The sequence below is a fragment of the Ailuropoda melanoleuca genome, chromosome 1, assembly GCF_002007445.2.
Source record: "Ailuropoda melanoleuca isolate Jingjing chromosome 1, ASM200744v2, whole genome shotgun sequence".
Classification (NCBI taxonomy): Eukaryota; Metazoa; Chordata; class Mammalia; order Carnivora; family Ursidae; genus Ailuropoda; species Ailuropoda melanoleuca.
Window position 1 is genome coordinate 155,428,781 of NC_048218.1, and position 25,418 is coordinate 155,454,198.

At 40.2% G+C, this 25,418-nt stretch overlaps 1 long non-coding RNA gene across 1 annotated transcript in view; it reads right to left on the reverse strand.

Annotated features, from left to right (window-relative positions):
* Nucleotides 1-3,689: 3,689 nt before the first annotated feature.
* The window catches only part of LOC109489334, a 33,481-nt gene continuing 11,752 nt past the window's right edge, over nt 3,690-25,418 (reverse strand). The window contains exon 3 of the long non-coding RNA XR_002142286.2: nt 3,690-3,816. This is a non-coding gene — a long non-coding RNA (uncharacterized LOC109489334). The remainder of the gene's footprint in view (nt 3,817-25,418) is intronic.

A 25,418-nucleotide genomic window follows, 5' to 3' on the forward strand; every position in this document is an offset into this window, starting at 1 on the left:
TTTGGAAGAAACACTTGCTGCATAAATCATAGCTCTCCTCTTGGGGACGAAAGAGGGGCAGGGAGGGCAGAGTCAGGATATTTCAATAGCGGTTTTATCTTCAAAAAGACAGAAATTATTTTCTTCAAAAAACCCCCACTTTACTGAGGTATGATTGACATATGCTTTAAAAGTATTTAGCATTGCCAATTTTTAAATCCCAGATATTTAATTGATAAAGAATAGCTTAAAATTTAATTGGGGAAGAAATACTACATTTTTTCATTTCTTTGCTCACTATTGCATTCGGTGCTTTTTTCATTTATTAATTGGCCATTTTTACTTATATTGCAAATTATTCCATATTTTTTTTTAGTTTAAGTTCTGAAAGTATAATAAAAAGAATGATTCCTTGATTATTGTATGTGCTCATATTAGCACGTTGGTGAATAATGCCAGGTTGTTCTTCAGAAATATTCTATTAGATAATCATCAATCACGTGTGAAAGTGCCCATTTTTTTCGATCCACCCTAAACCTGAGAAGAATACTTCTTTACTGAATTGCTAAGTTAATAGGAGAAAATTGTATATCTTAAATATTGCATTTTCATCTCTAAAACTGTCAACGAACGGGATCATTTTTCATGCTTGGAGTCCGATTTTTTCTTTCTTTACACCTTGCCTCTTCATCTTTAAATTGTATTTACTTTATTCTTTCTATGTATTTATAAGGGATCTTTACCTATAAAGTTATTAATGCTTTATCATGAATAGAAAGTATTTTTTCAATTTTTTCACTTGCCACATGATCGTGCTGATGGTTTTACTTGTTCGCTGTACTGAGCACTCCTGTGCGCCCCCTCGGGCTCCAGCCTCATCTCCTACTCCAGCCACTATTATGGAGCCCGGTTCCTGGCTGGCTACACCCAGCTTCCCTTGGGTGCAGCCTGAGAGCATCCACCTAAAACCCTCGTCCCAAACCTCTTGCTTCCTGCTCTGGACTCTCTCTCTCATGGTAGTGTACCCCCAGGAATGCACTGGTACTCATTTTTGCAACCTCAAAATGTGGAGGAATTAATACTCTCTGGTTACTGCGACCTTTGACAAAGGAGGTCTGGGGGCAGTGGAACTTTTTCCTTTTAACTTCAAGTGGATATTTGGAGTCTTCTCAGAACATCTCTAGGGATAGAGTAATCCAACACACAGAGGGCAGCAAACTGGATTATGTCCTCACGTTCGCTTTTTCTGCGGACCTATATTCCTCCTTCTGTCACTCACTGCTGCTATCTTGGATCACACTTCCCGATAAACTACCCACACGCGGATCTTTGTCTTAGACTCTGCTTAGAGGCCACTTCCATTGGGCAATCATTAGGATTTTTGCAAGTAAGATTTAATCTATGTCCGTGTATGGGCATAGGTATGTATGATCACGTATATAATTTATTTTATCTTTATCTTTTAGCTATATCTTCAAGCTTATAAAGGCTTTCCCTATCACCAGGGTCAGATAAACATACACGTATATTTTATTTCTTCGTGATTCACAGACTTTATTTTAAAAAGTTTATTTGGGATAGGGTGCAGGTAGTGATATTTTTTGTTATGTTCCATCCCCTCAAAATATTTTTTTAAAGATTTATTTATTTACTTCAGAGACAGATTGAGAGAGAGAGAGAGAGACCATGCACGCAGGAGGAAGGGCAGAGAGAGAGAGAGAGAATCTCCATCAGACCCCCCACTGAGCACAGAGCCCGAATCAGGGCTCAATCTCACCACCCTGAGATCATGACCTGAGCTGAAACCAAGAGTTGGACGTTCAACTGACTGAGCCACCCAGGTGCCTCTCGGGGAAAAAAAAAAAAAAAAAAGATTTTTAAGTAAATTTTTAAATAAAGTCTACTGAATATCTAAACCTTTCCCACTGATTTTGTCCCTTAACATTTCAGAGTCTCAAGAGAATTCTAGATTAATAAGAAGAGACTAAGCCTCATATTCCTACTCTTCTTCACATGTACTGTTAACTATGATTTAATTAGCTAAATGTGCGTAAATGCGAAGACCCACGGAACAGGAGCAGGTGCACTGTATCCAGGTGCTTTTTCTTGGTTTCCGCCCCGGACTCACAGTGACTGGTGACACTCCACCCACAGGCTTGGTATAGCAGAGGAACAGCTGACCTCCAGCTCTGCTGACTCTTAAAGATTTGGGGCTTATATATCGTCATCCCAGAAGATCTTACATCAACGACCTAATTGCTTCCATTGACGGACATTTTTATGAGCATGAAATTATCCAGGCTTGCTTTCTTTCTTTTTTTTTTTTTTAGAAACCCTAATATCAGCAAGTCTACCGGACAGTACCCTGATATTCATGAATTATATCATTGCCTTCACCTTCTGAGGATCTCAAAAAACAAAACTGCTGTCCCACAACCATGCACTAAATATTTAGGTGAGCAGGACATAGTTTGAGCCTTCAGAGCTGTGTCACTGAGCTTTCGGTCTATCCCCATGACAGTACTAGCAGGGATTACTGAGGCTTTTAAAATATGTTTTAATACCTGACAGAGAGAATCTGTTCTCATTAGTCTCCTTTTTCAAAAATTTGTTGGCTCTTCTTGTTTGTTTAGTCTCAGCTTTAAAATTACTTTGTCAAGTTGTCCCCAGAACGTGGCAGACACGAAGGTGCACCCCCCAGCTGCCCTTTCAAGGATGGGCTTGTGGCCCATCTGTGAGGACTGCATGGACACCTTCTAGCCAGCAGCTCCTCTGGGGTCTCACCCTTCCAGAGGCCACTTCCAGTGGGTAACTGGGAGAAGTGCCAATTGTCAAAAGTTCAGAAATAGCCAAAGTGAAACCCATGAGGCCCCGAAGCAGTAATTATGAAATTTTACTGTGCACACATCGAAAAGACAGTCTGCAGAGGGGGAACACGCAAACCAAAACGTGGAATGAGGCTTAGGGCTATTTTGTTACAAAGCCACGTGCACAGTAAGGAAGCAGTGACTGTTTATTCTTCACAGCGATTGGTTATAATAATCGGAATTTTCTTAAGTGATAAGAACTGGTCGGAGGTTACCTCCTACCAGTCTTGAGAAGCATTTGAAGGTTTGCTTTTGATTTTCAGAGGCACCAGCAAGAAATGGCCCAGGTCACGTTAGTCTTGGAAAATAGGCTAAATTAAGCTTTGTTCATGAGATTACACTGGTTTTGTCTGCTCAGGGAATTTTCAAGGTTGGTCTCTGTTTTCATGTTTTCATGTTAATGATTCTCCCCTGGTGGCAGGCTGAGACTAGGACCAACCAGAGCAGCATTCATCATTACGCTCGGTTACACCATGGATGTAGCCTGGCTCGAGAGTCACATACTCGCTCTTTCCATTAGTTGAGTCATCAGGCCAGAGGGCCATGTAGTCACCATCTTCATCATTCATGTGGTTCTTGTTGATTTCATCCAGTTGTTCAATCCTGATGGATACCACTTGGTGTTTGAGCAGCTGCCGACAGGCACTTAAAGCACCCAAGAGTGTACAATGCACCAGAGAGGTTAATATGATGCCTATAAGAACAGCAGCCAAGGATTGAAAAATTCCCCAGAGCAAAGAGTCCCAGGAGCCAAGATTTACACAATCAAATAACTCAAATGAACTATGATTTTTAAATGTTATTTACATTGGCACAACACGATGTATTAGAAACCATATATCTTCATGATTACCTGGGACAGAATGAATATGAGGATATTTTTTTAAAGGGATGGTGTTGTAGACAAGCTTCCACCTAGATTAGGCCTCTATATGATGGGACCAATCAGGTACTTTAACAAGATGCATTTCTATGGAAACAAAAGAAAAACAAAGGTTAATAGTTTGAACAAATTGAAAGTTCCATTTCTGAGTTTGGACAGCAGCCAGTTGAGAAAACTTCTAGATGTCAGAAAATACAAAGCATCTTCAGAGAGAGTGAGCACAGACAGTGACCATCGGACAGATTTCCCCAGTTTGCAGTATAAATGTCCCTGGTGATCTTCCTAAATGGCCAGGTAGCAACAAGCATAAAGATTGTCCACACATAAGCTGTTGTGCTGATTTCTCTAAAGTTTATATCAAGCTGTCTAGCTTTACCTTGCATGGTTTCAGGAAAATGACAGTTTTAGTTTTATAGTGATTCCAAGTCAAAAGTGTGGGAGAAAATTGCAAATGTTAGTTTGGAAAGTTCTAGGCAAATATTAGAGGAAATTCTAAGAATTTATGATTCAGTCCAGTTTACAGGTAGAAAACAAAACCTCAAAGACAATTAACAGACCTAGAATCTGACATCCACAAAGGGGTATTACTGAAACATAATTTTTCTTCTCTTCATAATCGCCCCCATTTCTATCAAAGATAACTATAGTAACACTGATTTGTTTGCAAATTAAGTCTAGTTTCAATAAACTTGGTCTGAATATTTACATAAGTACAGCAAGAATAGTCATTGATCATGTAGGTTCTTTTAAATCTGCCTTGCTGGAACTTTTCATAAGGAACCTCAGATGGGACTTTCAAAAGCCTCTTTAGGCTAGAAAGCCAAGCCAAGGACTTGTCCAATTGCGTCTTGTTACAAGGAAAACAAATTCTTATAGAATTTATGCAAATACATATATTGTCATGAAAAATAAGAATAAAGGTTTCTGAATTCTGGAAGGATTAGGTAGGGAGAAAAAGATAAATACCAGATAGCTTAAAAGAGAAAAGAAAAAGCAGTACTTTAAATCTGGAAAGAAAAGCATTAAAGAACCAGTAATGTTTTAAATGAAGTCATAAAAGTCATAACATTTTCATCAGTTCATTCATCTTATGTGGTTAATTCTTGTTTTGCTCCATCTTTGGTTAACAGCTTTATGAATCAATCAGTTTTCCTTTAGAGTTGTAGAAATTCTTACCCAGTTCAGTGTTATGCTCTTAAAGTTATCAGAATCTTTCATTTTACAGTACTTGTCAGGCTTTTTTCCACAAATCTCATAGAAGATGAAGCATTTTTATCAGGAGCACATTTGCAAAAGCATCAGAGTAAAACAATAACTGTGAATGGGAAAAGACTTACACATAGCCAGGGTTAAGAATCTAGTGAGAATTTACACACACACACACACACACAAATGACACAACTGACAAATATATTTATGACATACATTTTTAAATTATGACTGATAACATTATACTAGAACACATCAGATTTTTAGGAATTTTATATAATTTATAAATTACTTACTTTAATGAAATATATCCCATATATACAATCTAAGAAGATTAAACATGACTTTTTTTGATCTTCTTTATATAAGATTGAGAGATTTCTTTTTAAAGTTTTTCCTGGTTCTCTTATGTCTGTTGCTATTGGTTTCTTTATTATGAATAGGACTTCTTCATTTTATTTTCCATGTGATCCATAATGTTATTAATTTAAAAATAACATTATGTATGTTATAAAACATTTTTAATTTACAAACTATGCTCATTGGAAACATTGCCTACGGGGTGCCTCAGTGGCTCAGTCAGTCAAGCGTCTTCCTTTGGTTCAAGTCATGATCGTGGGGACCTGGGATTGAGTCCCACCTCAGGCTCCCTGCTCAGTGGGGAGTTGCCTTCTTCTTCTCCCTCTGCCCCTCGCCCCCCCTCATGCTCTCTCTCTATCAAATAAATAAATAAAATCTTTAAGAAAAAATAAAACATTGCCTACATTTTTCCTGTCAAACTTCCTCTTTTCCTTCACCATAATTTTTACCTGGCTTCATGAAATTATAACTATGATATATCAAAAAGATTTCATTCCCGTTTTCCACATTCAAAAATAATCTCAATAATCATAGCATCCACTGAGTGCCTCTAATGCATCAGGCAATGGTGTATGAATGGTCTGGTGATATTACATACGGTACTAACAGCCACACTCCAAGGTTCCATTATAACCTATGCTTTTCAAATAATGCATGTAACTCACCCATTAGCGGTTGCCAGCAAGTTGTTGAACCAGGAGTCAAACTAGGGATGATTTTACCATAAAGTAAAAAAACTAAAGTCTCTTTCCCCAGGCAACATAACTAAACTAAGCTTTCCTGAGTTTGCTTTTACTTTTGTCATAAATGTAGAAATATTTAATAAGTATATATTATATATATTTAATTTTGATAATATATATTTCAATTTCATTACACAGACACATATATAAAATCCACAAGTAATTTCTGAATGCATATTCTTTATACAGCATTCAAACAAAAAACATATGCACTAATAAATTAAATTTCACCTTCTCTTGCCTCCCTTCCAAATGCCTGCCCTTCTCCGGAGGTTAACTACTATAAAAATTTTCCATATATCTTTTTTTTTTTTAAAGGACTTCTTTTTTTTTTTTTTAAGATTTTATTTATTTATTCAACAGAGATAGAGACAGCCAGCAAGAGCAAGAGAGGGAACAGGGGGAGTGGGAGAGGAAGAAGCAGGCTCATAGCAGAGGAGCCTGATGTGGGGCTTGATCCCATAACGCCGGTATCACGCCCTGAGCTGAAGGCAAACGCTTAACCGCTGTGCCACCCAGGCGCCCCTCCATATATCTTTAAAAGTGTTTTCTATTAATTTATACATTCACATGAACAAACACACACACGAGTTTGCATGTATGCATACCAAGCTATATGTAAATTTATTTATTACACTTGTTACTCAACTGAATTTATACTTCACACATTATTTTGTAACTTGACTTTCTTAACAATGTCTTTACGTCTTTCCATGTCCTATAGGAAATCAACTTTATTCTCTAAGCTATTCAGGACCACCTTACTGGCACGCAAGCCCCCTTAAAGGCCAGAGACAGCTTAGGCAACTGTTTGATGAAAACTGGAGCTCCAAAACCAAGTAGTGAATTGAGGCAAATTATTGGGAAGATAAATCTTTAATTATTATACCATATACATACACACATATCTATGTGTATATATATACACATATATATACATATGTATATGTATATGCCCACATATGTATATGTATATACATATACATATATATATGTATACATACATATATATATGTACATACATATATATATATGTCAACTATTCCCATCTTACATTAATTTGGGTCACTGGAAATTTAATGAGTTCTTACCATATTTTTGTACTCAAAAACATTCTATCTCGGGTTATTGCATTATTTAGAACAAAAAGGTGGCCGTATATACTATAAATCCCAAATCACAGGGACTTGTATAAGATTGATTTTTATTCTTCTACCCTTAATAACACAATCTGAATTGCACACATCTCTTCTGCTCATATCTCATTGGTCTTAAAATCCGGTCACGTGGCCACAGCTAGCGTCAAGAGGGTCTGGAAGTTAATATGGGCCATGATGAGTCCACCTGCATTTTGTTTTCCTGAGGATTAAGGGCAGAATGTTGACTATAAAGGCTGTGGTCAATAACGTCATGATTCAGTTTCAAAGAACACCCATGTGACCACTTTTCCAGAGAAGTTTCTTACTTTCTTTCTCTAAATTCTTGATCTAATCCCTTTTCAAAAATTTCTTAAAATGTAATTGAAAATGCTAGTAACCCAAAATGAGAAACTGGTTTTGTGAAGTTTCTTTACCTGAGACATGATCTGTTATGAGGTGGGTTAACGTCTTCATTAGAACACTCGTTAAGTTACTCCTAGAATCATCTGTCCTAACAAATAGTTATTGAGCAATAGGGTCTTGTGTCAGTTCTAAAAACACACCAGAAATAAAGTAACAAAGTAGGCTCCCAGTGTGCATCTGAATTATATAATTTCATCTGAATCATCTGAATTGATAAATATTAGTGAAGAAATAGAAGCCAGTTTATCTACAGTATTTCTACCCTGAAAAAAGGAATTGTGTATTTCTGACCTAACATTTTGTTATAGCATGCAGAATGTAAGGACTTTACAATGATGAAATAAAACAGAAAGGAAGATTAATATTCCAACAATCTTATAGCCAAGAAATTCTTCATGTAATTTATTTGAATAATACACCAGATAGAGTGAAATATGTTACATAACAAAATTAATGTGCCTTAAAAGTTAAAGAACAAATTTGACTTGTAATAATAATATGAGACTAAAATAGAATGAAAAATGAATTTGAAAATGAATTTCAAGAACTCAGGACAGCCTACTGTGATGACTTTACACATTCAAACCCAGTTATTAGAGGGGAGGCATTTTTTTTTTATAGGAGTTCAGCTCATCAGTGTATATTGAGGGTATATACTGATGATAGGTTGCAAGAGAAGATCCTTGGGAACTGACTTTATGGGATAACAAAGATGGCTTAAGCTCCTGCAAATTTTTCCAATAGGGAATTTTTATTTAGCTATGGATCATAAGCAACATACTCTGTCAGATGACATTTGTCCTTAGGCTCTTTACACCTAACAGGACCCTGATGAATTTATATACATTTCTTCCGCTTAGCCTCATGCAGCCTGCTGTGAGTTTCTCCAAATAGATGCATTTGCTGACACTAGCATTTAATTTCTTAAAAAGAACATTCAGACAGTGAGGATACGCCTTCCTGGGTTGAAAATAAAACCTTCCAAGGAGTACCCCGACCCAGATTATGGTACATGTAATAATTTGCACAGTATGCACATCCCCAGCTCCTTACCGCCCATCTGCATATTGCATTTACTGACCCAGTAAGCACAGCATTCCGTAGACCCATGACGTGTAGGAGTCCAGCATGGTTCAAAGCAAAGACAAAATAAATGTGTTCACATCTACTACAGAGTGATAGGTGTGGGGGTGAGGAGCGCTGACAGCCCCAAGAGGCCACACATCCCCATTTGAACCAGACATTGCTTCCAAAACAGCAAAAATGCAAATGTTCCAAAAATGCACATCCCCATTTGAACCAGACATTGCTTCCAACAGCAAAAATGCAAACAACCAAGGAACCTTCTCATAGCTTCTCACTCATGTTATTCCTCTGCGGTCGCCAACTCCATGACACTGAAAAGGCTGATACAGAAGAAAAGGGACAAATGGGACAACCTATGTCTTTTTTTTCTTATCAGTTCTTCCTGTTCATTAGAAGGCCACAGGTAGAGAGCTTTGGTAGAATGCCCACACATCAAAAATAAAAAGTTGAGTTAATTTGGGGCAGTGTTTCTACTCTTCTGATAAGAACGAAATACATATGCATGTACAGGTTACTTTCTTTTTTTTTTTAATGTTTTTTTTTATTATATTATGTTAGTCAACAGGTTACTTTCTGTGAACTGTGGTGATTTCGGTCGTCCAGCATATGAGCCAAATGCTCCTGTATCTACATTTATGACTGACAAGGTACGACATGAAGAGGAATAAAATTCGTACTAAAAATTTTAAAAATTTAGTTTTTCTTTGCTCAGAACAACACGAAGTAACAAACAAAAAAGCCACCATGACAAGTTGTTGGAGAAACTGCAGAGAAAAAGGAGATTTATATTTTAGTGTCTTTAATGGAAATTTTCCTAACTTTTGAACACGTAGCCTCATATTTTCCCTCTGCACTGTGCTGCACAATTTATGAAACTCCTGAGTAAATCCTGGTACACGTGCCCCTCAGCTGCTCTACAATATGACATAGACGGTTGCCCCTTTCATGTCACTTTCAAGTCTGATTCTCTGTGCTTCCAAAATGTTTGGGCCACCTGGTCTCCTTTAATAAATTCTTTTTCTGTTTAACCTAGCTGGAGTGGGCTCAACATTTTGCAGCTAAGCACACCAATTGACAAGAATAAAAACAACAGCTAAAATGCATAGATCCTTACTTTACGGCCAGCACATACTCACATAATAATAAGATAAACACTATTATCTATATTATACAGATGAGAAAATCCAGGGTTAAAAATCAATAAGTTGTCTTGAGTTTCCCAGCTAATACATTCAAGGCCAGGATTTCAACCCGTGTCGTCTGATTTCAGTCCTGTGTGGAGCCACATTTATGTTACCATTTGTCCTCTTAGACATTGTTGATCCCCATGGCAAGAATTTGACTAAGTCTTCAATAGGCACTGGGCCACCTAAACAAATAGCCATTGTTAGGAGCCAAGACAGTAAATGTTTGAATCAAGTCTTATTGCTGAACTCATAATTCAAAGGGACGATCCAATAAACTGTCTTTTCTGAGAACCATGTTGGTGGCGAGTAAGAGTGTTCAATGGCTTTTATGTCTCTGGGATTCACTGTCTCTGGATTTTATTTCCCAGCATCTGATTACTGATTAGGAAAGACCACAATGTGAGGAATTTGGATGGCTTTGAATATAACTATCCATCCCCTCCCCTGTTAATCAGAGGTGTTAAAATGCTGGTGCTACTGTGGCTTTCACTAAAGTTCACGCATTCTGGCAGAATACAAAATTATGTACTTACAACCGATTCTTGGAAAGTTCTGCACAAATAAATGAGGGGCACAAACAGTTTGAGATTGCTAGAATTTGGAAGCTTACACAATATCTACCTGTAGGAAGTTTACTATTCCAGGAATCCCTCAGTCTGTGAAAATGAAATCACTCTAACTTCGGACACACGTCGTTTCAGTCTTTGGATTTTTCTCATTTTTGCTGATACAAGGGAACACAGGCATGGTGCTTTTAAAAAAGGTATGCAACTTACTGTAAAAAAAAAATAACATGTAATGTGGGCTAAGCTGTGCAAGTTAAAACACTACAAACCACAAAGGTGAGGATCATAGGACAAATATTTCTTTACCAGCAATGGGTGGGATGGTGTCTTTATGATTTATTCTAAAATAACAAAACAATCTGAAACAATGAAGTGTTTCTCTGGGTCTCATGAATATATATGAATTCACTTCATGACAGAACAAGTCATTGGCTGTCTCTGCCAAACAGCCAAAAGGGGATGATTGATTGTTTTATGTACAACTTTGTGCAGTCTGAAGATACTGGAAAACTGTGATGAAATGCAAAACTGTGCCAAAAATAAACGTAACTCTTCAGTAGTATCACAATATTTATACTGATGATCAGAAGTACTTGAGAGCTCATAATCACAAACTTCCCAAACTCACTACAGGAACCCATACCTCTATCGCTTCTTTAAACAAAACTCGTACTGCCTTTTAAAGTGCATATGTTAGAAAACAGATTTGCTTAGCTTTAGTTGCTGACTTTTTACATACTGGTGGGTTAATGTTTTCACGAGAATTTTTTTTAGCTGTAAGTTAATATGTGGTTTATTTTATTTACAGTTGAATAAGGAAAAATGCCCCTTCCTGAAAAGTAAATTGCCTAATTTTTTATTTAGTAGGATCTAAAATTATATCTTCATATAATTAGGTAACCATCTATTTCTGCAAACTCATTTTTCAAATTTATGGCTGCTTGAAATTATTTTTGGGAAAAGGGATTGCATATACTCGCCTTTATCCATAATTATGTTGTCTTAATTTAGATTCCCCCAAAAGCAAATCCTAAGACATGGAATTAGATTTATTTGAAGGGCAATCACAAAAAGCAGAAGAATCAGGAAGAGAGAGAAGACAAGGAGAGGCCGGTATAGGCTTGTGTTCCTGAGACTGCTGCTGTAGGAAACAGAGGCTCCATATTGCAAGAAACTCAGAAACCTACAGAACACTCCCTTCTCCGTTGGAAGGACAGGTGCAAAGTGTTGATCCCTTAGCTATAGTTCTCCGTTAAGTTGAGGGTTACTGCTGGGACATTAAACCTTTTCACTGCTGAGCTGCAGAGGTGCAGGTCGAGAAAGCTCCTGAAGCTTCAAAAAAAGCTCCAAGACAGGAAAGTGGAGACCTTCCTGGCCAGGGGCGCCAGTAAAATACAAGATGCCCAGTTAAATTAGGACTTCACATAAATAGTAAATACTTTTTTATTATATGTATTACATGAGACATATTTACACTAAAAAATTTATTATTTATCTGAAATCCAAATTTAATTGGGCAAACTGTCTCCTCCTCTTTCTCTCCCTCTTCCTCCTCCTTCTTTTTTCTTCTCCTTTTTTCTTCTTCTTCCTTCTTTCTCCTCCTCCTTCTCCTTCTTGATTTTCTAAATCTGGTAACTCTTCTCTTGGCACATGCTTGAGGTAGGATGCTGTCATCACGAGTCTGAGCTTGTCTAGAATCGTCCACCCCTGCCACAGTTAAAATCAGAGGTGGGCCAAGGGCAAGATGAAGCAGGGCACCAAGCATCTGCTACATGTGAGTATCCTTTATTTTAGATGTGTAAATCTACCTCACTTTAACAGAGAGAACACCACATTTCCTATCCTTATGTATCTTCATTTTTTAGATCACACTTCTATTGCTAATAGGGCTCCTCTTAACGTCCTCATAAATTATCTTTGATTTGTTTGTAAGCACAGCACCAGTGTTGCTTAACCAAAATTATACAACTTGTTACTTATCTTTTGAATCCTCCCTAAATCCTTTTAGGCTTGCTCATGACATCTTGTCACACTGTCATCCAGATGCCCCATGTGCTACGGTACATGCTAGTCCATGCCTTCTAAGAAGCAGATGCCAAGACAGAAGTAAATATGCAAGAGATAAATTTGAGGCAACAACACTTGTGAGGGGAACCCGGAGAGGGACAGCGGAAGGGGGTGCCTGTTAGACCCTAATGCTTGTCCCACCTCAGGTGAATGAGAGAGGCAAGGGAAAAGGACGGGAGGGCGAGGCTTGGACTGCGGTGTAGTTGTAAGAGATCTCAGCAGAACCTCACAGAGTCATCCTTCAGAGGGGTCCTGCACCCGCACAGATGGAACTTCCTATTTGTGACCCTGCCCACTCAGTCACTGAGCAGGAATGGCTCCCGGGAAATATGGCCTCAGTGCGGACAGGGACGGCCGGAGGGGCCCAGGACTGGCACCCTGGCTCAGCTGGGCTCCCTGCAACCGCAAGCACAGGGGGCTCACTTTCACAGACGGGGGTGCTACACACCAGCTTTCACCGGAAGGGGTACCAAACACACACCTACCAAATATATACTCAGTAACTGGCTCACTACTCTGTGGAGAGAGAATTTTGAAAAACACGTAAGGCTTATCCTTATGAAACTGTGCTGATTTGTAGGCCTATTTTGAGGTAGAGAAATTATATAGCATTTTTTTTAAAAAAATCACAGCTACTTAGACATCGGCTTCTTTCCTCAGCTCCTCTGAGTTGTCTACTCCTTTTAAGTAACAGCTGCTGCCGTGTGGCTCTAAACCCACCCGCTCCACTTGCCGTGTCATCTACGGCTGCCCAATCACTCTCCTCCAAAACCTCCGTTGGTCACGAACTCAGGGCTTTTGGGGGCAGTTTTCACTCGGAATCTTTCCTTCGGTCGTAGGCAGCTGTTGTCCGGTCCTGCAGGCATCTGAAGGCTGGGTTGGGTCAGGCGGATGCATTTTCAAGGGGGCCCACTCATCAGACTGGCAAGTTCGGCCCGGCGGTTGGCTGGGGGGCTCAGGTGCTCTGCACAGGGCTGTTGAAGGTCCCTCATGGTACAGCTCTAGCGACCTCCAGAGCAAGTGATTTAAGAGACAAAGGGAAAGCTGCACATGACTTACCGACTTAGTGTCGGAAGGCGCACATCCTCCTTTTGACCGCATCCTGCTGCACACACACAGCTAACACACAAGGGTATGAATACCAGGCGACGAGGATCACCGAGGGCCATCTTGGAGCTAATGTGTACATTAAACTCTCCGGCAGAATATTTGTGTCCAGAAGAAACTATATTATAAGAGTGTTCAGAGTACTGAAGAATACAGACAGCATCTTTTACCAGAGTTAAACTAAGACTTGGTTTTCCACTTGTATACACAGCCAAATGCAATCTTATTACCGTGTTCTACCCTTTAGGAAGGTCTAAAGCAAGGATGTAAGTGTGTAGCTCATAAGCAGAATTCACCCCAAAGTCATATAATGTGCATATAATGGCCATGCAATTAAATGCCTTCAAAGGAGCACTGATTCTCCCCTCTGCCACCACTCCCTACAATCTTAAATCCTTTAAGTTAGATATTACCCACCTGACCCCTGAAGGTTTTGCAATCCCTGCCTTAGAAGGGGGAAATTGTAAGTGTAGAAAAGGCGGGGGGTTGGGCGGGGGACAAGGGGAACAGAGGGACGAAGAGTTCCTGAAGCAAGCTCGTCGACTGTCCTCCTTCCGTGTAGAGGAAATTACAAGAACAAATAAAATCTTGGCAGTATCCTGAAAGATGTAACATAGGCAAGAGAGCAGTGTTCTTGAGAGTGAAGCCTGTTAAATACTAAAGTAAGGAAATGGAAACTCCTTCTCAGGAGGTCTTTAGAAATAAGAAAGATTCTAATCTGTCTGGAAGAATTTAGGTGTGGTTTTTCTTAGGGGTAAATAGGTTGGTTTATATAACTCACGAAGTTTCTTCTATGATTTTTTGACCCCTCTCTATGACATTTTAAAAAGTTATCCCCCCTCCTTTCACCCTCCCCACACACAGAGGCCCCTTAGGTACAGAGTATATCATGGACTATCATGAAGTTCAGCGATTCTCTCTTCTGGGAAATGGGAGACCACCCAGGCGAGCAATGATAGGCTACTGCCTAAAATCTACATATTTGGCTTTCTGTAAATTGTCTGTCATCTTATTCTTCCATTTGTAGATTAATTGTCAGAGTCTGATCATCAGTATTATTCCAAAATATTTCTATTACTTTATATCTTTTCTCCCCAAAAGTATTCCCTATGCAAAAATATTCTGATTTTTAGAATACCCAATAATATATGCATATTTTTTAAAGCTCAACACTTCTAAGTAAGGAAAAAAAGAGCTGTAATTTATGCTTTATCCAAGCCTCATCATTTTCAATGTGTGTGTTCTCATGTGAAGAAATCCAATGCTTCCAACATATTCTTTGAATGTTATGTTTTCTTTTCTAAACAAACAATGTGATGATCAATTTCAACCTTATGCCCAGGCTTCTATACAAGTATGTTTCCCATTAAACTTCATCATAACTTTTCAAAATGTGTTTCTCAAACAAATCAAGATTCTTTTATCCCTACATAGCTAAATAGTCTTGATTTAATTTGAGAAAAATTTCACATATCATAGGTCAACAGACATTGTAGATGTGTGAGTGCCACTGTGAAAAATGTCAATGCACTAATGGAAAGATAGACTATATATCTCCTTTTATACTCAAAATCTAAAAACTCCTTCTTTTTCTCTTGTGTGATGCTATAACCTTCAATGCATTCACTAAATGAGGCTTTTTCTTCCAGCTTTACTGAGGTATAATTGATAAATACAATTGTAAGATATTTAAACTGCACATCATAATGATTTGACATACATGTATATTTTTGAGAGGATTCTCCTCATCAAGTTAATTAACAAAGCCATCACCTCACACATTTACCTTTTTTGTGGTCATGGAAGGGCAGAGAGCATCTAAGTTCTACTCTTCTAGCAAATTTCAATTATGCAATACAGAGTTATCGACTATAGAGACCATTTTATACATTAGATTCTCAAACCTTATTCATCTTACAGCTGAAAGTTTGTACCCCTTTACCAACCTCTCTGTATTTCCCTCATCTCCCAGCCCCTGGTAACTACTTTTCTATTTTGTTTCTATGAAATTCCACATAGAAACACCATGAAGCATTTGTCTTTCTCTGTCTGGCTTATTTCACTTAGCATAATGCCCTCAAGGTCCATCCATGTTGTCCCAAATGGCAGGATTTCCTTCTTCGTTGTGGCTGGATAATATTCCATTGCATATAGATACACTACATCTTCTTCATCCATTTATCTGTTGACAGACCTCACGTTGTTTATATGGCTTGGCTATTATGAATAATGCTACAATGAACATGGGAGTCCAGGTATCCCTTTGAAATCTTGTATTTCCTTTGGATACATACCCAGAAGTGGGATTGGTGGATCTTATGGTAGCTCTATTTTTAATCTGAGGAACTTCCATACTGTTTTCCATGGTGGCTTCACCAATTTACATTCCTACCAACAGTGTACAAGAGTTACCTTGTTTCCATATCCTCACCAACACTTGAGATCTCTTTTATCTTTTTGATGATAGCCATTCTAACAGGTGTGAGGTGAAATCTCACTGTGGTTTTGATTTGCATTTCCCTGATGATTAGTGCCATTGAGCACATTTTTATGTACCTGTTGGCCATCTTATGTCTTCTTTGGAATCGTGTCTATCCAGTTCCTCCGCTCATTTTTAAATTGGATTATTTGGCTTTTTTGCTATTGATTTGTGTGAGTTGTTAAATTTTTTTTCGAATTGACCCCTTATCAGATATATGAGTTGCAAATATTTTCTCCCATTCTATAGGTTGCCTTTTCATTTTGTTGAGGATTTCCTTTGCTGTGTAGAAGTTTTTTAGTTTGATGTACTCCCACTTATTCATTTCAGAGTATTAACTGAATATCCAAGTTCTTTATTTTTTTAATTGTGAAAAAATTTAAACTTACAGCAAAGCCGAAAGAGTTTTACAGTGAATACTCGTATGTCCATTACCTTTTACCATAACTTTATCATTAGTCTTTTACCCTACCCACGCCCATTTTCATAAACATAAAACAACTACCAACCCCTGCTCATCGTGGTCAGACACACAGGTCACCTTAAGAATTTCTTCTGTGTCATCTGTGTTTACTCATCAGACAAGAAGATTTGGAAAAGCTTAATATTCTGCTATTTGTTTTTTTTGTTTTTTTTTTAAAGATTTTATTTATTTTTATTTATTTGACAGAGATAGAGACAGCCAGCGAGAGAGGGAACACAAGCAGGGGGAGTGGGAGAGGAAGAAGCAGGCTCCCAGCAGAGGAGCCTGATGTGGGGCTCGATCCCATAATGCCGGGATCATACCCTGGGCCGAAGGCAGACGCTTAACCGCTGTGCCACCCAGGCGCCCCAATATTCTGCTATTTGAACTATAATAACAGTAGACTAAAAAATAACAATGACTACAATGGATTGAAACACGTGAAAATCCATGAATATCCATGAATTCAGACTAAAACTTTAACAAAAATTCATTGGTCATCATTGGAGGTTTCCAGTACCAATCCACTGTTCTGAAAATGAATCAATAAATTGGAAAACATGAAGTACTTTTTCTGTTGTGCTGGTATGAACTGTACTTCTGGGTAACAAATCATTGACAGGAGAAAGTTATTTAGAGAGAATCACAGTGAATAAATACAGAGAGACTGCAAGAAAAGTCACCATTTTGCAATCCCTGATGGAATAAAGAAATTAGGCAATATCAAAGGCGCTAAACCTTTAGGGAAAAGGTGGATAAGAATGTGACAATGGGGTCATCTGGCTGGCAACTCTTGAACCAGCAGACCCCTCTTAGGATCACCAAAACAGGTCAGAAGACATTGTGGGTCCTCTGGATGATGTAACAAGACGTACAAAATGCCATCTATAAAGTATTTCTGCCCCCCCATCTAAAAAAAAAAAAAAGCACCAGAATCTTAGTCAACCCTCTGAAAAACTCCAGCTCCCAGTTTATAGGAAAAAAACAGCTGGCAGAAATACAAAATAAATAGTATCTTTTAGTGAGCAAACAAGCACAGAAGACAAGACATTACACAGGCGCAATGAGCTGGCTTATTCAACAGCTATGTGGTATTAAAATGGGCAGGGTGGGAAGTGAGAGTAGCTGGAAGAGACTTGAGAAACACATGAGCCAAATTCTAATTGTGGACCTTGCTTGGGTCCTGATTGAAGCAAATCAACCATGAACGGACATTTCTGAAAGAGCTGAGGAAATGTGAACATGAAATGAAGATTAGATGATAGTAAGCAAGCATGCTTAATTTAGTCGTCTTAATCACCTTTGTCCCTATGCTTACATTTTTAAAATTCTTTGCCTCTTACAGTAATGTATCAAAGGTTAAATGATATGATATTTGAAAATAAATATTCTAAAAATATGGAAAGATAGATAAAACAAGATTAGCAAGATACTATCTCTATATGTGTGTTTGAAATGTTTTATTAGAAGTTGAGAGGGGTGCCTGGGTGGTGCAGTCGGTTAAGAAGCCGACTCTTGGTTTCGACTCAGGTCGTGATGTCAGGGTCCTGGGATCAAGCCCTGCTCTGGCTCCACACTTAGCGTGGAGTCTGCTTCCGGATTCTCTCCCTCTGCCCTTCCCTCCCACTCCCTCACCTCTCTCCTTCTCCAAAATAAATCAATCTTTTCAAAAAAATAATTAAAATAAAAGTTGGGAAAGAATAGAGAAAAATGTCATCCATAATGATGATAAAGGAAGGCCATGAGGGAAAAAGAATAGAGCCAGGGTTCGTTAGTTTAAAAATACATGTTATACTTAAAAACAATTTAGTCAGTATATGGGAATATGCTGAAAAATTCTGTTAAGGGCATATTGTGTATGAGATGCGGGTCCTTTAATAGGACAGTAAAAATTTAGTGATCTATTTTGTAACAACTATGAACCAAGTAAGGAATTTTACACTGACCAGTAACAAAATTGACCCTATTTTGAGAAAAATAAGATGCCTCTAAAGACTTTTGCAGTTAACCAATATGAAATCACTGGAGCATAACTTAAAAAAAAAAGCAAGACTTTTTGTTTATTTTAAAAATATACAGTAATCTTATAATAGTGAAAAGTTTTAAAACAATTTCCCACTTGCAGGGATTCTGTGATGTTCTTTCTTCTCACCCTCCTATCCCAGCTTCCCCTCATCTCCAAGTTAAGAATCTTCATTTAATGACAGAGGTGGGGGAGATAGCAGACAGACAGCAGAGAAGCAAGGGGTCCCAGGGCATCAAAGAGTGAGACACAGAGACAGAATGAATGTGGGAGCTACCCCCAACCTCCTCTACCTGAAACCTCGCCATTTTTTCCCACTACACCATATAGAGACAAAGCATCAAGGGAATCATGCCCAGACAGACTTCTGGCAGGGTCTGCCTGCAGCTGGAACAGACAGAACGAGGAGGTGATCCACTAGATCCTAAGCAAGAAGATCAAGGAGAGGAAATAACGACACTCTCAAGTGGGGCTGGCTGATTTCCGGTTCAGGGAACACACAGCCTCACCATCAGCCTCCTTAGGCAAGCAGGCGCGCTCCCTGAACATGGAGGGCTCCAGTGACTCATTTCTTGGGAATGCTAAACAAAGCCTCACGGGATAAGTCAGTCGCTGGCTGCAAGGAGTCCTGGAAGGCTGAGCTGCAGCTTCAGGCTTCTCAGGGGTCTTAGGGAAGCCGCAGAGAATGAGGTCACACAGTTTAGGCAAAGCCTCCTGACAGAGGCAAGAATTTGAGATTAGAGAAGAGACACAAGTGGCCAGAAAGGGTGGCACTGACGAATGGACTAAATGAGCAGAAGTGAGGGCAAGAGCTGCCCAATGTGCTGGTGTGGCGGGTGACGTCTCTGTGGCAGACAGGGGACCGAGAAAATGCAGAAGGCTAGAAAAAGATGAGAAAAAAAAAGAGAGAGAGAGAGAGAAAATGTCAGGGAATAAAAAGGATGTGAGTGGGGAGAAAGGAAAAGCACGTAAGCATGGACGTGGCTGCCGAACCAGCCTACAGAGTACCTTTATACATCTTTAAAGTGTAAAATGCTTAACCCCTCACATACCCTATATATTGAGGTACAATATCTAGGTGGACTCAGGTTACTTTCTCCCTAAGATGTGTCATTTTTATGAGACATTCAACTGCTTGACATTTTTTTCTCATAAATGAACAATATTCTTTGCCTAAAAAAACGTGTGAAGCAGCCCTATTGTATTATTCAAGGAGAATAAATACAGAAGCAATTTTTCTAGAAGGCTGTTTTATTACTTGTTAAGGATGGGTTTCTATTTCAAAATACGCCCTGTGCCATCTGCTACTTCCTCCCTGCCCGGGCTCAGCATGCTCTCTGAAGGTGGCTGCCCCAACAACGGAGCTGGGTCTCTCCAGCCTCGCTGTACCCCTGTGTGTTGAATTCCACCCTTCCCTCTCACCTTTGCTCACCTCCCTGACTCCATTCCAGTGTCTTCCTGATTTTTCATACTTTAGGCTTTGCCTCTCTCTCATTGGCCTTTGCAGAATGATTCTATTCACCTACATGTGACTTTTAGATACTTGCTAGTAGCTTTTCATGCTCTGTCTACAGCAGAAGAGAGGAGCAGAAGCTCACACGGATTACAGAATCCGCAGTCTTCAGGTGCGTCTAAGCCCAACTCGGATGCATGTCAGGAACAACATTTATGGCAGGTCAGTCTTTGCTGGGAGACCTTGCAAGACTTTATCTGCTAGGCCTTGTTCTCCTCTCTGTCCTTGTGCTGCTAGTTACGGAGGCTACCCGCCTTCCTCCGACCCAGCACTAATGTCTAAAAGAGTGATTCCCAACCTCAACTGCCCATCAGAGTCGGGGGGTGGGGAAGGGGCTTTAACAAATACTGATGCCAAAGTCCTGACCTCAGTGATTCCATTGCAGTTGGTTGGGGTGCTGCCTGGGCTCTGGGATCTTTTAGATCTCCTGATCTTATCACACAGCCAGTTTGAAAAATACTGCCCTCAAAACATACCCCAGAGTTCTAGTTGATGAAGTGGTCATCCACTATTATCAATCCCCATTCATTTAAACTGGGGAGGAAAGTGGACTGGGCATAGATAACTAAAATGTCATTTACTAAAAAAGTAATAATGCTGGAAATGATAGTCGGCCTAAGTATCAACATGCATTGGAACAATGTAGCATTACCTTAGCCCGCTCAAATAAATTAACATGTCATGGAGACCGAACGTTCTATTTTGGTTGCAAAAAAAGACATTCCTGTTGTACTTGGGGCAATGTAGAGTATAGAAAGACTGAAACCAGAAATAGGTGGTATTCACAATAAAAGGTCAAAGTCAGACCCAACTCAACAGGGTTACAGAGTGTATGAAGAAATGGTCTCAGGCACTAAATAGGGAAGGACCCAGAGCTGTGAGCACAGAATGTGGGGCCAGTGATCAGGAACAGAAAAATGGAAAAGACGAGAGACAGTTAGTACATGATTCCGGTGAATTCTAGTGAAAGGAATATTGGACAAAGCCTAATCAGTATCTGCCTTACTTGTGCTGTACAAGTATAATTCCGCACCTGAGCGCTCACAGGCCTTCATATAAAATGCTTCACTTCATTTTCCTTTACATGTGTTGTATCAGTGAGCATAGGCTGAGCTATTCTGCAGTAACAAACAATGCTCCCCACCCCGAAAATCTTGAAGGATCAATATCACAAAATGTCTCAGTCCTACTCTCATCCATTGGGAGTAAGTGAGGGAGAAGTGGTCTCTTTGTATAGTAGTCAGTCGGGAGCCCAGACTGATGAAGCAGCCACCATCTCAAATACTTCCCACCCTCATGCCAGCTGAAGAAGCATCCTGGACGATCTTATACTGCCATTTAAATGCTCCCACCCAGAAATGACCCAAATTATTTCTATTTACAACTCATCGGCAATAACTAGTCACCTGGCCCCAATCAATCAGAAGAGAGCAAAGCAGTACAAATTAATCGTGTGCAGGGAAGCGGGGAAGGCCAGAAACATGACCCACAGCTCACACGGTACTATACCTTCATTGAGAGAGAGGCAACTTCTTCCTGTTTTCACAGACACATCTAGGGACAAAGATGCATCATGTTGTACCACTGAGTTGTATTCACTAAAATGTAATCTTAATGAGATTTTCATTTTTAATTGAAATCCCTAGGGCTTAAAACAGTGCTTGTAATATAGGAGACTTTAAGTGGATATTTTTGGGTAAATAAAATTCTTGTAAGAAGTAAGCATGGACAGAAAGAAGAGAGCTAATAGTAATGTTACTTAATAGAATCACTATGGCTAACTAGCTATTATTTCAAAAATCACCACGTAAGAAACTTCCAGAGTCAAATGATTCACCAAAGATATCTGGAATAACGCTATCTTTTTTTAAAAAATTTTTTTAAAAAGATTTTATTTTTATTTATGTGACAGAGAGACAGCCAGCGAGAGAGGGAACACAGCAGGGGGAGTGGGAGAGGAAGAAGCAGGCTCCCAGCGGAGAAGCCCAATGTGGGGCTGGATCCCGGAACACCGGGATCACACCCTGAGCCGAAGGCAGACGCTTAGCGACTGCGCTACCACTTCCTCAAATTGCTCCAGAAGGCTTACCCCAATTAAGATCAAGCACGAATTCTGTCACGGACTCTGCCCAATATCACATGTTTAACCACAAACAGCCAAGTCAGCCTTAAAATTTAAAAAGGTGGGGGAGGAGAGTAGCATAGATGACCTAGCCCTCTGAGATATCAATCTCAAATCAAGTAAGATTTCATGCCCCTGCACCTGGGTGGGAAATCACAGTAATTTATAATGATTTGAATTTTCCCTAAATTAATCTATAAATTTAATGCAACCCCAATTGGGCTTTTTTCACCATAAAATTATTTCCGTTTTAATTTCATGACGTTTCTAACTTCCATAAGTCATCAAATTTTACCCAAAATGTCTCTGATATTTGTTAAACAGATTAATTTAGGAAAATGCTGAAACTGAGTATCGACTTTGCTAAGAGATGAAACGGCATGAGGATAACCACCCTGCCATCTTGGGAGAAGCCTCGGAGCTCTATCCTCTCCGACCCTGGGGCCACCATCACAGTGTAGCAATGGAGACTTCAAGCGTGGGGACCTTCCCTCTTTACCAGTACCGAGGGCTCTCCTGACTATCCTATGGACCTTGTGACCAGGTAGAGGAAGCCACACAGAGGGGCCAGGCTGAGTCGTCCCTCTCTGATCCTGGTCTTAGGATCTGGGGTCATGGGGACAGGATCTGCTCCTGTGCAGTTTAACTCCAGCAGGGAGGCCCAGTGTTACTCATATGTTGACAAATAACATCATATGATGATTGATACGAAAACAGAAGAAGCTAGAATAACAGGAGGTATCCAAGCCTTACCCATTTGACCCGGAATTCCGGAAGTTGGTCCTCACCGTCAGAAAGAAAACACAACCTCTCGAATGGAATGGCACAAGGTTCAAAGGCAAGAGACTGGCAAATTAACCGTGGCCACTCACCCCCCAGGCCAAGAACTGAGTCTCAGTGTTGTGTGAGGCCCCCCACACCAGCCACCTTCCCAGAACATGGTGGAGGTTCCTGAACGTCTCCTGAAGCCAGGTGAGAATATTCTGAGTAGACCTTTCATGAGCTAGGGCTGGTCAATCCCCAACAGAAGCTCCAAAAGGGACACCTCAGTCTCTGGGACCTATTTGAACTTTTCCTTCTGATGAGGGACCCTCCACGGACCCGAGCTCTGTGCAGCATTTACCTGAGATGGGCTGGTGGGCACAGGGTTCCTGTCAACCCTGAAAAGATGAGGGACCCAGCTGAGCACGCCCGGCCTAGATATGCCTGATACCACCCTGGAGCTGGTCTGGGCAGCTGATCTCCCTGCATGAAACTGAGAGAGGAGAGCCCTCACCTCCAGCCTGCGGGATCCACCCCCATCCTCTGGATAGCACAGCCCTCCTGAGCATTCCTCCTCACCTGACCTGGTCCACCTTTCCTTTCTGTTGATAGACCTCCATTCCCTGACATTCCTCTCTTCACATCCCAAATTCTGCTCTCCTCACCAGACTGTCCACCAGACTGTGGACGTTTTGGCTGGAATCTTTCTATCCTGCTTTGGGCATTTATAGGTTTACACAAATACTCTCTTTATAATCTGTAGATGGTCCTTACTCAGTTTTTACAGCAAACATTGTGTGATGAACGAAACACCTTTCCCTGTCAATAAATGCGACTAGATTGCATTATTCTTTAACAGCTGTTTTATTTCCATAGAATGGAGGATTAATTAACCTTTCTCTTCTCCAGTTACTTCCCAGTTTTCTCCTATTAAAGATAATACTGCAGTCAGGTGTCCCTCCCACAAATCGGCACCCACTCTAGGGAAGAAGGGCAAAGGAGCCAGGTGGCCTGGGGCTGGGTGTTGCCTGTTCCGCTTACCGGCTGTGTGACCCTGGACTGGGTACTTAAGCCTCAGTGCCTCAGGCTTCTCGTCTGTAAAATGAGCCTGCTGTGGAAATCTTGCAGGTAATGTAGCCACCTCAAAGGTTTGTTGCCTCTCCAAGTTGCCTTCTAGTAATGCACTTATGCTGGGGACCGATCAGAAGTAACCTGACATTAATTCTTAAAAAGCAGCTATTTTATTTTAAGTTCAGTTTTGGAAACAACAGAGCCACATTCTTATTCTTAGATTGCCAATTGGCAAGGATCACTACCCAGGTTTAAAGGTTAAAATATCCTTTGAAATTGCTATTCTCCATTTTTATAACTTGGGATACTGCTGATGGGTGGGGGAAATAGTTACATATTTTTCTTAATTTATGAAAACCACACTTATTAGCTGTCTGTACTATAGCGACAGTGCACACACTATCACAGCTCTCTATTCTGACACCTTTTTTTTCTGTGAGTGGAAAAATCTCATTACTTTTTTTTTTTTTACTTTGTACATAGCTATTTGCCATTCTTTAAATAGATAGCTATTTGTTATTCTTTAAATAGACTGCTACAAAAATTGCCTTGAGCAAAGTTTAACTCTTTCTGGAACAAAACGCCCCTGGGCAAGCAGTCAGTCTCTGCGGTAGGAAGGAGGGCACAGGTGTCAGAGCCCAAGCCAGTGAAAAAGGTGTCCACGCATACAGCAGGCCCATACGGGGAATTCAGAGCCTCGGTGCAATGCCAGAGCAGCCCCAGGGGGTGGGGGAGGGTAGATGGGAAGACAAGTGTGGACAGTGTCAGAGTTCAAGCCGCATGAGGATCACGTCCTGTGGAAGAAGGGCAGCCTGGTGGGTGGCGCAGAGGCTCAGCGGGTGGAGGAGGCATCTATGGGCATTTATGTGGGAGTCCAGGCAGATGGGTGTGAACTCTCCGCTTCCAAGCTAAGTGAGGGATGCGCGAGTCCACCTGGCAGGGTAACCTGAGAACACATCACGGTGGATCCTGATTATCGACCGATCATAGCAAAACCACTCCCCTTGCCAGGGACTGATTTTAGGAGGACATGTGAATCCATTCTGGCCAAGGATACGTGGAAGGGAAGCATTCAGAGAAATGTTGCCCGTTTCCTAAGGTGAATATAAAGCAAGCCCTCTTCTTCCTCTCCATGGTGGCATATCAGAATGTAAAACCTGGAGCTGCTCCTATTGTCTCGTGAGGGGAAAGGCTAACTGAAAACCGGAAAAGAAAGCCAACTCAGAGGAGTGTAGGATTTAAAATGAGCAGAGACCTGGAGCTCTGGCCCTGACTCTCTAGAGCCTAGAACCGATCTCCCTTCAGACTTCGTGTTAATGGATGCAAGATATTTCCGTGCTGTTTAAACATGTAAAGCTTAGGGTCCTGG